The 15,148-nt window shown below is 45.1% G+C and overlaps 1 protein-coding gene across 2 annotated transcripts in view; it reads right to left on the reverse strand.

Moving 5' to 3' along the window:
* Positions 1-14,429, reverse strand: part of TAFA4 (TAFA chemokine like family member 4) — a 180,999-nt gene extending 166,570 nt beyond the window's left edge. For both annotated transcript variants that reach the window (XR_007244095.1, XM_048491806.1), the window contains exon 1: positions 14,016-14,429. The gene's annotated coding sequence lies outside the window, so the exon portion shown is untranslated. The remainder of the gene's footprint in view (positions 1-14,015) is intronic.
* Between the last annotated feature and the right edge of the window lie 719 nt (positions 14,430-15,148).

Genomic DNA, 15,148 nt, shown 5'->3' on the forward strand with positions numbered 1-15,148 from the left:
TCAGAATGAGAATGGGAGATCAAGGATCAAAAATGAAGGAACTGGAATATCCTTTCCTGGGTTTTCTCCAGAACTCCCTCATGCTATTTGCAATGGAAGCTAAACGAAGTTCTATCATCTGTTCCTTATTTGTTATCACTGAGGTAAATTAACTTTCTATTATCTGTTATGTACCCCTTCCACCCCACATCTTAAAACACGCATCCAAGCGGGATATTTATAAAAACAAGGTATATGTGAGATATATATTTGAGTTATATTAAGGCTAGCAGATATATATGGTGTGGCGCAGGATAAAATGGGCCAACAGCAAGCCCAAAGAATAGCAAACAGTCAGTAGAAAATAAATCTACTCATTTGTTCCTTGATGTCCACACCCAAGCCAGAGCTACAGTCAATAGAGTTGTAAATGTGAAGTATTCCTTGAATGACATGCTGCACCCTTCCTTCCCTTCAGCTGTTCCTAAAAGCTTCTAAATGCTCCCATTCCTGATTTAATCTCGCTGTCTCAGCTACATTACAATAGCCAGAGACTCGCTCTTCCGACCACCTATTCAAGGTGTTGCTAATGTAATCAAGGAAACAATTGGCTACCATCCCCTGGGTTTAGGACAATAGATAGAGCTGCTGATTAGCTCAGCCCCTACAACCCAGCACAGCTGTAGGAAACGAAACCTAATGCAAAGGGTCTCTTTTCCTGCCAAACTAGCAATCCACCCTATAAAAACCCTGCTCACCTTAAGCTCATTGCTCATTTCTAACCTGAACCTCCCTTGGTCAAGTTGGTGTGAGACATGATATAGTCCTTCTATGGGATCTCTGTGCTGGCATAGAGTCCCTGCCTTCTATTTCGTCTGCTGCATTGGAACAATTAGGTAACGCATCACCCTGCTGCCTTCCCAATTCCCTCTCTATCATCCAAACCTATTTTTCTCACCTTTTTATATCTCTAGGAACTTGTGTGTATGTGCCTCCATATTTTCCTGTATGTGTGCTTGAAACCAAATTTATATAAACATTTTAAATTTGATTTGGACTCCTTGTGTTACTCTGCAGAACGCTCCATGCTATATTTCCCCATATACATAGTCTAAAAGATCCCCTCCCAGTCTGCCTCTCGCATCGCCAAGTGAGCTATTTCCCCAAAGCATTGCCAAGCCGAGTTATTTTCCCCATCACCATTTTAAAGATATTCATGTGCTGTTACACTCTTAGCAGCTGGTGGAGATTTTTTAAAAATACGTTCATAACCTGTTAAGCTGGGTAACATATCACACATGTAAAGGGTGGACAGTAGGAAGCATCCATTCACTGCTTTGACACATCATAGAGAAATATTAACTTTCCCCTACTATTCACAGTGTTAACAAAGATTTGCTGCTAAATTATTATTAAATATGTTTTTAAGTTGCCAGCCAGGATGGTTGAAGAGTTGAGACCAACATGGAAAAGTGGGGGGAGGGGGAGTTAGAAGTGGGGATAAAGAAATAACTTTCAATGTTGGCCAATAAGGTACACATAAGATTATTGTTACAAAAATCAGGATGGACTTCATTTGTCTCTGCAAAGCTTTCTCTTGCAACAAAAACATCCAGAAGAACAATGACTTATTGACCAACATTGAAAGTAAACAGAATGGAAGCCCTGCCTTAAGATCTGGAGCTGTAATATGAGCGTGAACAGTAACACACATATTTACATTGTAGATACCATGTTTCCCCAAATATAAGACAGTGTCTTATATTAATTTTTGCTCCCAAAGATGCGCTATGTCTTATTTTCAGGGGATGTCTTATTTTTCTGTGTTCTGTTCGTCGGGCATGCTTCCAAACAAAAACTTTGCTACGTCTTACTTTCGGGGGATGCTTTATATTTTGCACTTTAGCCAAACCTCTACTACATCTTATTTTCAGGGGATGTCTTATATTTGGGGAAACAGCGTACCACACACTCACGAGCCACTGAAGGTGTTCGAAGCCAGAACATATCCAGAAGCTGGTTGCTCGTGTTGGGTTTTCAATATTAACTTAATAGCTATCTCTATAGAAGTGTTGACTGGTACTTATGAATGTACTTATTTCTACCTGAGAAAAATATTTGAAGGTGCACTGGGGCATTACTAAGATACAGTCCCATAAGTGTATATACTGTAGGCTTAGTAACCTCATAAATTATACAAGTCCATGACTGCTAGCCTTCACATGGTCAGATAAAACTATGGAGCTGGGTGGAACTAGAGGAAGAGGGAATCTGCTAGAGATAACAACCTTATTAGGAGGCTGCATCCTGGCAGTGACTGTAACTTGTGCTGGTTGATCTTGCTTTGCTCCAGTGCTCTTGACTGATGGGTTCAGCAGAAACTGAGAAGCAAGGGGTTTCCATCACACTTATAGCAAACATTGCAGAAAGGCCTGCAACGTTGTAAACACTGAAACTACTATTTTACTGTGCTGTGCCTTCCCTGAACCCCCAATGCTTGCAATGCAGAACAATGCAGAAAAGAATAATAGCAGTTGTTGTTTTAAAAAAAGGTATGCATTCTGTGACTGCAACATGTTGTGGACTTCAAGGGTCGTCCAACTGATTTGGGTTCTAGGAATTTTGTTCCCCGTCCCCTCCCTTTCAACAGCCCTGCCAAAAGGCCTGGAAGACTCTAAAATGGGAATGAATGATTCTAAGAAAAAAGCCAGTTTTGGGAAGGAGACATTGCTGAAGCAATACAAAATGGTGGCCAAAATCGGCAAACCTTGGAACAAAATAATATCGCAAGGGTAACAGTGTTGGCCTGCTGCTGCAAAAATAAACAGGGGTCTTGTGGCATTTTGCAGACTAATAAAACTGTACTGCAGCATAAGCATTCATGGACCAGATACAACTCTGTCAGATCTAGCGATCACCACAATGTCATTTGATGTGGTGTGACACCACCAAGAAAAACAGCTGGGTCAAGAGGCCGTGAAATGCTGGAAGTAATATGGAATTATGTAAAATTCAAATCTAATCAAGAAAAATACAGATACCACTGGAGAAGGAGACACAATGACTTTTCTCTCAGGACACATTATCATTTTAGCGCACTGGTTCTCAACCTTCCTAATGCTGCGACCCTTTAATACAGTTCCTCATGTTGTGGTGACCCCCAACCCTAACATTTATCCATTTTACAGATGGAGAACACTGATGCAGAGAGTCTTAGGCAACCCCTGTGAAAGGGTCGTTCGACCCCCCCCCCCCCGGGGTCCCGACCCCCAGGTTGAGAACCGCTGTTTTGGCGGGTCCGTCTAAAGACAACAAATGATTCCCTGCAACAGAAGTTCAACAAGGAGGTCTCCATATCGTATCAGTAGGCACCAGTTATGTGCAGTTCTGACTTGAAGACTGTCTGAGTGGTCAGGACGATCCACAGGGCAAATAGCTTTCAAGCTTTCCATCTACTACAAGGCCCACTACTATATAAAAGCTGCTCATGCAGACTCCAGTGTAGGACGACAATCAGAGAAGCAAACACCCAGCTGCAAGAAAGTGTTGTAGGTAGAGCGTAACAAGCAAACATCAAACTAAATAATTAGTCATAATAATGCATTTGTCAACATGAGATAAATGGGTAGAAAGAACAGAAAGAGGAGCAGCGGAGAAAGTTCCAAGTGGGTCTCTGCCCTGCCCATGGGCTGCTGATGGCTAGAAGCACGGCTCAATCAAATTCCAGTGGTACTGACAGCACTGCAGAGGCTGCTCAGCTTGAACCCTGATGGGGCCATAGGAGGAAGCAACATAGCTGTCACCATGACTTACTACTGCTGACCAAGCCTCTTGGACATCTAAACCAGCAACTGACAACCATAGTTATGTCTGGCCTGCTAACCCTTTGGCTGCCTTGGGTTTTCTAAATACTAGAATACGTGGTGATGATGTTCCCATTGTACTGTACATGAGATGACATGGTGCTTCCTATACCAAGTGACAGAGATTAGTTCAATAGCATATACTTTTTCAACCTGCCTTTTGGTAATCTTTTAGAAGGCTGGCAGAATTACACCCTTTTCACCCTTCATGACTTCAATGACCTTACCAAGGTGTGAATCTGCTTAGGACTACACTTCCCATGTAGAGGAAAAACTGTTTTCACTAAGAGAAGCAGGAAGTAGTTGACCATGTACAGATGTTGACAAAACAGTCTTCTGATAAGTCTGAACTAAGGATCCACATGAGAAACCGGGGGGGGGGGGGGGCTTCTCACTACCAGAAGTAAGACCTCTCTGAAGAATGCACGATTAATCTCATTTATTATTTGTATAGCGCTATTCAGATTGATAAAACACTGCTACAAACAAACTGCTTTAGAGTGCTTGCCTCATTCAAATTCACCATAGTACTGAGATAAAGTCAAGACTATTCCCACTTTACTGACTGGAATGTGACACTGAGGTATCCTAAACCAGTGGTTCCCAACGTGGTGTCTAAGGGGATGCCACAGCACCCACCAGTGAATTTCCTAGTGACCATTTTCTTCTGGAGTCTTGGGGACAAAATGTTGCTCAGCAAACTTATGTCACTTCCTACCAGCTGACTGATTAGCAAAGTCCTGAATTCGTCCTGGTCGGATGGATCACAACTGTACCAAACAACAACCAGACTTTCTTATGCCGCTGTGGCTGCTCAGGGACAAATCCCTCCTCTCTTTGGAAACACTGACTTTTCCCCAAAATAAATAATGGATACCTCTTTCCTCAGCCTTCCATGTGCCAGAGATGCTTTACAAGAACACTAGAAATAATATCTTTTTATTGTTGGAACCACCTGGAGTTTGTTACTGGAGAATGATTAAAAATGTCTTACGTAAAATAAATAAACTGCATTTGGAAGCAGTCAGCTCTCATGATTATCAAGGGAAGCTCGGCAGACAGCCCAATCTGGGCAGGGGGGGGCGCATACAGCAGCAGTCAGGGACAATGACATGATACTAGCTCCAAAGAGGCAATCGGCGGCACCGGAGCTGGGGGAGAAGTAGAAAAACCTCTTCCTTCCTGGGGAAGCCAATTGCCAAGAATGACTTACGCCACCCTTTTTGATCAGGTAAGTCAACGCCACAAAAAAAGGGAGTATTCTTAGGCAGAAACTGCACTGGAACAACCCCAGACTGCCCTCACCCATGCTGGGGAGAGCTCCTGCAGTGGAGGGGCACCAGTGTGCATGGCAACTTCCATCATAAGGTGCTGCACAGTTGCGCAGTGCCCTGCTGCTGGCTTAATAGCTCCTCTGCCAGCATCTGGGTGACCTTGGGACAGTCACAGTTCTCTCAGAACTCTCTCAGCACCATTTACCTTGCAAGGTATTCTGTTGTGAAGAGGAGAAGGGAAGGTGATTGTAAGTCACTTCGGGTCTCCTTAATGGTAGAGAAAAGCAAAGTATAAAAACCAACTCTTCTTCTATATCCTAGCCATCCTTTGATTCCGAATAAGAACAGAAGTTTCCCACATCCAAATCCACTAGACCAGGGGTAGGGAACCTGCGGCTCTCCAGATGTTCAGGAACTACAATTCCCATCAGTCCCTACCAGCATGGCCAATTGGCCATGCTGACAGAGGCTGATGGGAATTGTAGTTCCTGAACATCTGGAGAGCCGCAGGTTCCCTACCCCTGCACTAGACCATACCTTGTTTCCATAATTATTTGACCCCTGAGAACATATCCAATTACATTTGTAAACAGCAACAGACAATTCATACGTAACAAGTTACTGAGATGGCATATTCATCATTCTTAAACATGCCACCTCAGATGTATGTGGAAAGGCGTCTGAAATTTACCATGTCATTATTGTAAAAATTCTACAGTTTCTATCCGGGAAAGCGAGTAATCCCAGAAAGACAAACAGCATTGCGTGTGAAAACCACCTGATACATTCCCTGAATGAGGCCTGTGCCAGCTCAAATGCATGGGTGAACCATCCACCAGTCTGTATCAAATAATAAATCTGCCAAGACAGGGCCTAAACACCCATCATACAGCAATTACAAAAAATTCAAACAGGTGCAGTTACAAAAAATTCAAACAGGTGTAAAAAGCATTTAAATCCTCTTCATGAGATCATTCTTAGCAGTAGACTCTTTACAGTACAATCCTATGGAGGAAGATGAATCGAGAAGTGGAGCCAGTCTGGGGCTGGCCAACGTGTTTTTCCTCCACTGGCACAAGCAGCAACCCCACCAGTGGAGAAGGCAAAGGCGCTGGAGGCCAGGTGCCCCTCAGCTCCACAACAGTTAAAAATCTGGAAGTTGGGGCTGCCACGGAGCTGCACAAGCATCTGATTGGACGCTGGCACAGGGACGGCCAAGAAGTTCCCATGGAACCGTTAGTCAGCTTCTACCCCAGCTTTGCAGGCAGGTACACCACGGCCCAAGACTCAGTCTTTCCATTTAGCCTTATGGAGGGCTTCCAGCGGCAGGTGGGGATGTTATTTTTTTTGCCTCCCCTCGCTGCCTGAAAGCCCTTTAGAGGCAACGCAGCAGTGAGACGGCAGCACCATCCCCGGCTGCCTCGAGCTGTGAATTGGACTGATAATAATCTAACTCTTTAAAATGAGGCCACAGTATATCAAGATACAGTTATATTCTCTAATCAAATTACAAGTTGTTTATTGCGTTCAAATTTAAAGTAATTCATTGCATACGCCTTGTTGCGCTGTACAGTCAATCCACAGAAACATACGCACACACAATTCAAGAGCACTAGCTCAATATTCCATTGCACTTAAATACACAAGCTGACAACTGTATGACATATTTAATAAGTCAACTTACTTAAAATGACGCCACGAAAGAACAGAGAACCAAGGATGCTGCACTTCGTAAAGCTGCTTTGATAAATACTTGGTGTAGTTCAGCCTTTACAACTGCTAAATCACAGATGTCTTTCTTGCTATTTGCTGGAGTTGAAACTGGACTGCCCAAAGGACAGTTGCTTTTGACCAGGTTACATCAGTAAAGTTAGGTAGATGTGTAAACAAGGGCAAACCTCTAATTATACACAAATTGCCCTTTGTAGCCAATATGTGTTGCATCCGAATTGATCTGAATTATCTATTAGAAATAATGAACTTGTCCTGATTTAGCACACCTATCAAATGATCAGTCAAATACTATCAGTTGACAATGACCAATAGTAAACGGTTATGATCAATTTGTAGTAGCTGTCTGATCAATTGATAGGGGTGACAAATCAAGGACAAGGTCATTATTTCTACAGTAGTCAAATATTACAGGGGGTCATTTGTTAGCCAGGCGGGGGGGAGGGGGGGGACCAGCCTAGCAAAGATTTTCCGACAGGTCACCCACTAGAACTGCAACTATTTTCAAACAAGATCCGGACACAAGATACCTTCAGTAACAAACATCCCACCTTTGACCCTGTGTGTGTATGTGTGTGAGTGCATGCGTGTGTGTATTAACACAAGGTCCAGGAATAATGGTACAGCCACTTTGATTAAAAGTCCAACCAAGGACTTTACAAACATTAATACCAACATACCCTACTCAGTAAACAAAAAGTAATATACCAATTTATATATATACACAAAATATATATAAACAACCTAAAATCTTAAAACATTTTTATGGCTGTACCTCCAATAAAATAAATACTATGAAAGTACTTATACAATCCTTTAAAGACCTATCTACTTTGTCGATTGAACCAACATCACTCCTCCGCTCCATTCTAACTAAATTTGCTTAAATGTTTGACTAATGCAGGTGTACCACCAGTTATTAAGCTCGTCTGAAAAATTACCCCAGATCACATAATAATTCAAGAGATGTCTACAGGGGCATTATCACCACTCCAGTTGTCGATTTCAGAAACAATGGTCAGAGGAATAGAAGAAAAGAACCAATCACACAACAGATCCACAGATTTCTCCACCCTTATAGCAATTTGTAATGGATCAGCTAACAAATAACAAAGCACTGGGAGCTGTCCAAAAGAGAAAGAAACAAACCCTGGCGAAATACCCTTTACAATCACCTTCTTCTTCCTGAAGAAGAATCAGTGGAATATTGGAACAAGGATACTGGATTATTTCACACAGATACATACAGAGTGTGATCTGCCTGTCACACTCTCACACAGAGTTTTTTGGTAAGTTCACCTCCTTTATTTTGTTTCCCTTTGGACCTCTCTTGATTCCATCTTGCTTGCTGCAGGAACTAATAAATAATGATATTGCTTTGCTTTTGGTCTGTTTTAATGCATCTTTCCCTTTAATTTTGAAATTTTAGATTGATTCCAGTGACCCAGCATAAAAGCCAAAAAGGATTGTTTACATTTAACCATTTTTTAAAAGTTATCATCATTAGAAGTGTGAAAAAAAACCCACCCAGATTTGAAGCCATGTCATTTGTTCTTCTACATTCTCTTGTTGAAATCTTTCATATCAGAATTAAAACAAGTCACATTAGGAAATCAATTGAAATGTTGTTTCAGTGGAAAACACAATTTCAGGTATAATTTCCCCCACGCATGTCAATGGGATCAAATTCTCGGGGGTTATACCCCATCCACTCATTCAAGGAATCTTCTCTCCCAATTTTTCAGCAGCTAAGTGTATAGATTTCCACTTTATAGGCAATTTAAATTCTGAACTGCACAGGGAGGTGGCACATACAATGTCTGAATTGATTTCATTGTTTCGCAACCCCAGTTAAGCACTCTGTAAATAGTTTCATGGGAAGGAAGACAGCATAGTGTAGTCTGATCTCGTCAGAAGATAAGCAGGGTTGGTACTTGGAAGGGGAACCTCCAAAGAAGACTTTGCAGAGGAAGGTAACAGCAAACCATCTCTGCTTCTTACTTGCTTTGAAAGCCCCTTGCTAGGGACACCATTAGTCAGCTGCAACTTGATGATACTTCACACACAAATAGTTCCACACTCCTAATTCCACTCATACTCAAAACCCCATTGTGAAGGAGGCTCTTCAGTTAACTAGTAAGAATCATGGACAACAACTTGCCCAAACTCACCGGGGGTACCACAGCTGAGCTGCACTGGAAATTATTTCTCCAGCGCTCCATCTACTATGTCAAAAATCTCCTCCAGTTCTCAGGTGCATCAACAGTGAGTTAAATGTCACAGCAGCACTTCTAAGGCACAGAAAACTACTAAATTCTGAAAATAAAACTGGGCTTAAGTAGTGAACCCAAAGCACAACACATTAACAAAATAAAGTGCACCCCATCCCTTCTTTAGATGAATAGCCTTTAAGCCATAATCAGTGGCACTACCGTAAATATCCTTGTTTGACAACATCGCATTAGATCAGACAGCAAGATTAGACAACACTAGTGCAGTTTAATTACCTCCAAAGCAGACTGCATGGATAAATAGAATTAATCAGAGAGGATGCCTGAATCATGTAAGCTAGATAAAATGTTATTTAAAATTCTCCACTTTACTAATCACTATGACTAAAAGAAAATTAAAATATAAAGAGGTACTTAATCAAGCAATGGAACCTTTGACCTAATCAGGCATCCTGGTATACTACAACATGGGGAATCTTTCTTTGTGGCTCGATTTTATCCACAGTTTCTTTGAAGTAAATCCCATTGTGATCAATGGAGTGGACTTCCAAGTAGCCGTGCACAGAATTGCAGTCTTAAAAGTTCCTAGGGGACCCAGGTAAAATGCCTTCACGATTGAGCTTTCAGGTGCATCGTTTTCTCCAACTTCTGAACCAAAACTGTTCAGTTTTGCCAGTGGCGCTCAGGACTTCTTACAGAATCAAGTGAGGACACTGGATCAAAGCCACCAAATCAGAACCATGAGACGCTTGTGTGTCCAAAAAGCATCTGATTGGTCCAGTGTCAATCCCTGTTCTTTGTCTGCTGCTCTTTCAAAAGCCTTACCTACGCCACAGCTGTAACACAAGCACATTAGTGTAAGCACTATAGTAAATAGCAAGTGAGATTCAGACAATTTGCTGAAACCGAAAGGACAGTGTGGCATTAAAAATAAATTACTTTGGGGTTCTTTTGTTTAAATTTTTTTTCTAAAGAAGGTCAACAGTTGTACTTATGCCTGTAAGGTACCTTAAGAGCTAAAACTCTCTGAGAGTATGCAACATATAAATGTTTAATAACAATAAATATTAATAATATGCAGCAAAAGCATTCTTGTTAACAAGGTGGGTTTTTTTTTAGAATCTCTCGTTTTGAAAAACAATTGTCACACCCTCCCCCACCCCTCCCAAAAACCTTATACCAAGAATTTGGGTGTTTAATAACTAAAGCTTGTTTTTTTTTAAAAAAAATAATAATTTGCAAGAAGAAAACTGCATAATTCCTATTTTCATAACATGATAACTGCACTCATAAAAATTTAATGCTAAAGTATATTTATACTGCCTTATAACCAAAATGCATCCATAAATTACAGCCTTTGAAGACTATTAAAAAGACAACCTAACACTTTTACATGAGAGGGGTACTGCCAGGCAAACTTAATGGAAAATTGTGCATTAAAAATGCCAAGTGTACTTTCTGAGGAATAAAACAAATTGCCACTGTATCAGAATAACTTTTTGCACAAATGGCAGACAGATTGCAAACACCCAGATGGTCACTTTGGAACCGGCAGGTCTTTATTGTACATAATTAGTCAGATAATTGTCACCATAAATATAAGTTACTGCAGTAGATTCCCTTGGATTGAGGGGCAAACGGTGCCACTCGCAAATGATTCAATGCACGGTTGATATCAGAGTGTGGCTTTTCAATGGCGTTAAAGATTCGTGAAAAGAACAAAATAACTTACGGTGCTTTCCCTCAAATATGTTAGCATTCCAAAACATATGGGAAGGGAAGGACAGAAAACGCTAGCTATGCAAATACCACACGTGCCAGGGAAAATGTATGTCAAAGCAATTTGAAAACACATCTGTGCAAAGGTTTGCATGCAATAATTGAGCATGCACCTTGGAATACATTGAGTGGCATACTGGGACTACGCTGTCATGAGTTATTTATTTTTACAGCTTGTGGAATCAGAAATTGCGGGGAGGGGGGAGGAGTCAGAATACCTCAGCTGGCTACCGGCTACCTAAAAGTATGGAGGGACAAAACAGGAGGCGCAAGGAAATGTTTCCGCAACCACAGACACTGTCATTCAATGTTAGGCCAACTACTAGATAAACTCCGCTGAAGGTGACTTCTAGGTAGAACAGTTGATACAAAAGTGAACAGCCAGCAGGATGGGGGGGGGGGTCTTCTTCTAGCTACTAGTTGGGCACACTTTATACTCTTCCCCTTTCTCTCAACAAGCAGTCCAATCCAATGTCTCCCTCAATTTTGGGTTTCCTCCAAGTTCACAAGACTGCAGTGTTAAAATGGATGCAGTGCCATGAGGGGACTATGCTCCAGTCCTGTTGTATATCCATTGCTTGGAAATAAAACCAGTGGATATTTGTAGAACATATAAGGTGCTTTTGGACAGGTGAGAATTGTAGTCCTCCTCGCCATATAACTGAAGGTAGCCCAGCCAGATGCCCCTTGTCTTATCCGTATTCCTGAAGACACCTCAGTCACACAGGGCCCACTGTTTCGGAAGAAAAATAACTTTCCAGAGTTTTGGGGTGGCTGTTTGACCACAGATGCTGCCATCACTGCAAAGTTGGGAAGCATTTTTTTTTAGTTTATTTGCAACAAGGATAAAATAAATAAAATAAGAGGGAGCTCTCTCGCACACAGAGAGAGGGGGGGGGGACGACTGCCTGTCCCTCTGTGGTGAATTCCAGAGGAGAGCCAGCCCCTCCTGAAGCACAGATTTTGATCCCCACAGAGAGAGGAATCAAAGATGGCCAGATCCACCCCTCAGCTTAGGCAGAAAAGAACGGTAGGAAACCCCTTATTTGAGAGACTGGAAAGGAATGCGGAAAGTTTTTTTATTTCGCGCTTTTTTGCATTTTCTTCTCCGCTCCAACGCTCTTCTTTCCCCCTCCCCCGAAGCAGCCGAGGGAAAGGGACCGGCTCGTTCTCCCGCCACCAGATCTCGGCTGCACCAGGCAGGGCGGGCGCAGCAGCAGCAGCTCAGCCCCGGAGGCTTCCCCGCTTTATTGCTGGTAATGAAGTTGCCGTGGGGAGAATTCTTCGCACCGGAGCTCTGGGAAGAAACCGCGGCGCAGATGGAAGGTCGCTGTACGCCTCTTCCCTCTCTCTCTCTCTCTCTCACACACACACACACATCAAGATCGCTCTGGAGCAACTCGGTCCCTTCTCACAGATCTGAAGGGACTCGAGGGAGTTTCCAGGCCAGATCCTCCTCGCGGGGTCTCCAGATTGGAGGGTCGGCGTTCCCAAAAGGGGGAGGGCCATTTGGGATGGTCGGCAGCCCCGATCTTCAGACAGGCGACTGGCTTCATACTGCCCATTGTGAATCTGAAGAACACCCCAAGGCCAAAACTGGCAGGAGGGAGGGCTTAAAAAGTGGCAAACAGGAACCCAGCCTAGCTCGGAAGAGTTGACGGGTGGCCCCCATCGCAAGAATCTCGTCGGCTCTGTGGGGGAGGCAGATATGCACAAAAGACGGGGATCATGAATAGATCTCCATCAAGTCTGGAGGTCCCAGTCTAATTTTTAACATGGTGCCTTGGTTGGGGGAGCGTCGGTTCCAGTGTTGTATCCTCGAAGGGACAGGAGAGGGTTAAAGGTTAAGAACTACTGCTCCAAGACTTAAGCCAGGTGTAAGCGGTGAGTGGACAGACTGGCAAAAACGTGCTCTGCACATGCTTTCCAGCACTCTCTTCGTTATGATTATGAATTCTCTATTCCGGCCAGGGGGAGGTTTCCCGGCTGAGCGGACACCTGCTGGCTTTCCTGCGGCTCCATCGAGAGTTACTCCTTGCGGTCGGACCCCAAGCTCGCCTCATGCGACCCTACGGGAGGGGGGGGATCCATTCCTCGACGAGCTGAACCCAACCGGCTCTCAGACGCGTCCGAGACGGGGCTTTCCCCCCCCCAGCTCTGGAGCTCCCCCGCCACCTGCCGCCCCCAGCGCCCACCCAAAGCTGAAACTGAGACCACCCGCTTTGCAGTGGTGCGCGCAAAGTACCGTCAAGCCAAACCAATGCAGGGCGACCCCATCAAGGCCAGCGAGAAGCAGGGGCGGCCCCTACATTTTCCCATAAAAAAAACTAACCCGGACTGACGCTGCTCAGCTCCCTGGAGCTGATGAGATTGGGCTTGCCTGGGCCGTCGAGGTCAAGGCCCGAAGTAGTCAGCCCCGTTTGAACCCACCAGAATCTACTTCGGAGTAAACGTGTGCGGAAGCGGCCTCGTCGATTAGGCTCCATGTTGACCTCAGCCCCTACGCACTCCACAAGCCCCCCCCCCAAATGGGGGAAAGGACCCAGACCCCCAAAAAAGGACTTACAAGCAATCGTGACCATCTATCGTAAACATGGGGGTGGGGGAGACCCCATTTCACACATCAGAGGACAGGCACGACTCTCTCTCTCTCTCTCTCTCTGTGGAAGCTTCCTTGCGGATTTCTGCCCGCTCTCGTCTAAGAGGTGTCCCGTTCCCAGATGCAAACTGATCCCCCACGTTGGAAAGCCGCTCCAAGAAATCTCACTGCGCCGAGAACCAACTCCAGCTCTCCCTAGCTCGCACGCACACACACTCGCCGCTTTCCTCGGCTGTATTTCATTCGGGATCCGGTCCTCCACCCCTTGTATGTATAATAATAGTATACACAGGGCGAAACTTCCCATAGAGCAGGAAAGAAAGCAGCCTGGTTGTGTCGGGGAAAGTTATTCCAGGCGTCTTTGGCAAGCAAGAGGGCTAACGGATCGGCATGACCGACGGGGATCCTGAACTCCGGAACATGCACGGAGCGAGGCGCCCGGACACCCCTCTCCGGAGCGGCCGCCTTCCTTTGCTGCAGGCGGCAGCAGCCTCCTCAAGCTGCCCGGAGCTGCCCGAGAGCACATCAGCGCGCGCTCCCGAGAGGTTGCAAGCCTTACCTGGCGAGCGAAGAGCCGGGATCTACTGGCTCCAGCGGGGAAAAGCGCAGGGGATCGATCGCCCCAACTGAAAGCTCCCTGCCCGTCCTCGATCCTTTAACTACGTCTCGTCAACTGTACAGCTTTCCGACGAAGCCTCCGCTCCTCCTGTGGCCACCTAGAGAAAGAGGTGGAGTAGATCCAGGACGGCTCAGGGGATCGAAGGAAGAAGATCCATGCGAGGAAAGCTGAGGTCGGATCAATGACTAGACCTGGGGTCTTTTAAAAAAAAGCGAAGGCAGAAAGTTCTGCAGCGGCCGAGATCTGCAATTTAAAAAAAAAAAAACCACTTCACCCCCCCGCACCTCGCCTGAGCAGCGGACGGCGCAGAGACACCCGCTCGCCTTGCAAAACTCAAGCGAGGATCTCCGGCTCTCCCACTCCCACGCCGGTTTGGAAAGGCTCCGGAGCGGCGGGCTCCGATTGGGCAGCGCAGGGCTTGGGCTGCCCGCCCCTTTCCCAGGCCCGTCACTCTCGCCCCCCCCCCCGCTCGCCCCCCAAGGCAGTGGGGTCGCGGAGCTCCTCCCCCGAGGAGGGCTATAGGCGAGAGCGCATGGGGGGAGGGGGGAGTCTAGTGGGGCTGGGAATCCAAAGGGTTATTGCTCCTTCCCTGGTTAATTTTCTCTTTGATGCTGACGTAATTGAAATCAGGACAGAAATATTGGGGGTTGCAGATGTAGACAACACTGACTTGGAAAGAAGGAAGACAGCTGAGAGTATTCCTTTCTTCACTGCATTGTAGCCCGCCTTTGTCACGGTGGTGGCTCAAGGGGAATTACAAAGCTGGAAGACAACAACCAACTCCCAGGTAAGGTGGGCAGCCTCAAGGTGTGGGCTGATCCTTAGACTGGAAAGGGAGCAGTTCGCTTGGAGAAAATGCCTGCTTCGGAGGTTGGACTGCATGGCAAAATCCCCTGCTTAGATCCCTCCTTTCCCCAAAACACAACCTCCGGAGGCTCCATGCCTCCAATTTTCCCAGAGTTCCCCAACCTGGAATTGGCAGTCCTAGCCTCCAGTCCTAAACACTTTTATAGGCCAAGGTCTACTGTTGCCAACCTTCAGGCAGTGGCTGGAGATCTCAAATTACCTCTGAT

This window comes from Sphaerodactylus townsendi, linkage group LG03 (genome assembly GCF_021028975.2).
Source record: "Sphaerodactylus townsendi isolate TG3544 linkage group LG03, MPM_Stown_v2.3, whole genome shotgun sequence".
Classification (NCBI taxonomy): Eukaryota; Metazoa; Chordata; class Lepidosauria; order Squamata; family Sphaerodactylidae; genus Sphaerodactylus; species Sphaerodactylus townsendi.